Genomic DNA, 2,737 nt, shown 5'->3' with positions numbered 1-2,737 from the left:
TGTCACCAATATATAATGTTAGTTTCATTAAAAATTCTCCTCATGGTACTTTTTGAATTCTTTGGTCCTGTTTAATACAAACATTTATTCTTTGTGCATTTCATTATGATTGTCCAAATTGTGAATTATTCAAACTATGTGCTTTCTGACAAATTATTTCATAGTCATTTTTACTGATTTTTGGACTTCTACCAAAATATAAGACTAATTACATTCATGTTCTTAATGTGTAGAATTTAAAATATAATTTTATGGATAAATTAGGGAAATATATATATATATATATAATTTTATTCAAATTATAAATTTGAATTCAAAATATAATTTTATGGATAAATTAGGGAAAATGCACATTTCAAAAAGCTGAATTATATTTTTTAAAGTTTTAATATATTTTTGCATTGTTAAAGTAAAATTTAGTTGTGTAAGAAAATAGATCAAGAAGTGTTACAGAGGACACCTGAGTGGCTCAGTTGGTTAAGCAACTGCCTTCAGCTCAGGTCATGATCCAGGAGTTCCAGGATCGAGTCCTGCATTGGCTCCCAGCTCCATGGGGAGTCTGCTTCTCCCTCTGACCTTCTCCCATCTCATACTCTCTCTCACTATTGCTCTCAAATAAATAAATAAATAAATCTTTAAAAAAAAAAGAAAGTATTACACATTTTAGGCTAAGAATTTCAAATTAGACAAAGACTGATAAATTTCTTTCATTCAAAAATTTTTAAGTCAGTAAGATACAAAGGATATAGACAGTGACTAGTTCTGAATAGTAATTGATTTTGGTGGCATATTTATAAGTCAGGATTGCCTAGGATAACAAAAGAGAAAAGAGAACAGAAAGAGACAGAATGATTATTTAAAAAAAAATAAAAGAATCCAATTTCAGGTCCAGATAAACAGCTTAGAAGGTGTCACTCCTATTCTTACAATGGAAACAGAAAAGCTGAACAAACTGAAAATTTTCTTAGGCCCATCAGAGAACTGAGGTGTAACAGGGCAAATCACCTTCCTGAAAATAGAAGAGAAAACATGATACCAAGAACTAGCTTACTAGAAGCAAAAATCCAAAAGTGGAAGCCCACCAACTTAAGCCAATAGAGATACTTCATGTTCATGAATAAGAAGACTCAATACTGTCAAGATGTTAGTTTTTCCCAACTTGATTTATAGAGTCAATGAATTCCCAACCAAAATATCAGCAAGTTAATTTATGAGTATAAACCAACTTATTCCCATGTTTATATGGATAAGCAAAAGATCCAGAGTAGCCAACATAATATATTGAAGGAAAAGAACAAAGTGGATGGACCGACAATACCTCAGTTCAAGATTTACTAGAAAGCCTCAATCATCAAGACAGGTGGTACTGGTAAAAGAAGAGACAAATATATTGACAGAACAAAACACAGAACCCAGAAACAGACCTATATAACTACAGTAAACTGATTTGATAAAAAAGCTAAAGCAATACAATGAAGGAAAAAAATAGTTTTTTTCAACAAATGCTGCTGGAAAATCTGGACATTCTCATTAAAAAAAAAAACAGATAATATAGATCTTCACAAAAATTAACTCAAAATGAATCAAGACCTAGATATAAATGCAAAACTATAAAACTCCTAGATGAAAAAGTAGGAGAAAACCTAAATAACCCTGTACTTGGTGATGATTTAGTAGATACAACACCAAAGGTAAGATTCATAAAATAATTGATAAGCTAGGCTTCATTAAAATTGAAAATTTCAGAAAAAAAAAAAGCATAGGTAAAAAGAGAGAGAGGCAAACCATGAAACAGACTCTTTACTATAGAGAACAAACTGATGGTTACCAGAGGGGAGGTGGGTGGGAGAATGGGTGGAATAGGTGATGGTGATCAAGGACTGCACTTGTGATAAGTATCAGGTATTGTATGAAAGTGCTGAATCACTGAATTGTACACCTGAAACTAATATTACACTGAATATTAACTAACTAGAATTTAAATAAAAACAAATTATAAATTTCTGCTCTGTAAACGACAACAGCAAAAGAAGGAAGAAGAGAAGCCACAGACTAGCGGAAATTATTTGCGAAGGACATATCTGATAAAGGCCTGTGTTCTAAAATAAACACAGAATTCTTAAAATTCATCAGTAAGAACACTAACAACCCTCCCCCCTTTTTATTTTCAAATTTTGGGTCCTACATCTTAACAGATCCCTCAACAAACAAGAAACACAGATGGTAAATTAGCACACAAGAAGATTCTCCCCTTTATATGTTAATCAGGAAAATTCAAATTAAAACAACAGTGAGGTAACATCTATTAGAATGGTAGCTAAAATCCAGGACACTGACAATACCAAATCGTGGCAAGGATGTGGAACAGCAAGAACTCTTATTCATTGCTGGTGCAAAATAGTATGGCTATTTAGGGAAAGTTTAGTGGTTTCTTACAACACTAAAAATACTCCTACCTTAAGATTTAGCAATCATGCTCCTGATGGTTTCCTATAGGAGTTGAAAACTTAAGTTCACACGAAAGGTTGCATATAGGTATTTATATCAGATTTAATTATAGTTTGTAAAACTCAGAAGCAAACAACATGCCTTTCAGTGAGTGAATAAATAAACTATGGTACATCTAGACAAGGGACTACAAAGCAGTGGCAAAAAGAAACAAACTATCAAGACATGCAAAGACATGGAGGTAACAAATTCATATTACTGACTGAAAGAAACTAATCTAAAAAGTTTA

Source organism: Mustela putorius, unplaced genomic scaffold, assembly GCF_011764305.1.
Source record: "Mustela putorius furo isolate JIRA1106 unplaced genomic scaffold, ASM1176430v1.1 tig00537350_pilon_pilon_pilon, whole genome shotgun sequence".
Taxonomy (NCBI): Eukaryota; Metazoa; Chordata; class Mammalia; order Carnivora; family Mustelidae; genus Mustela; species Mustela putorius.
This window is presented reverse-complemented; position numbering follows the sequence as displayed.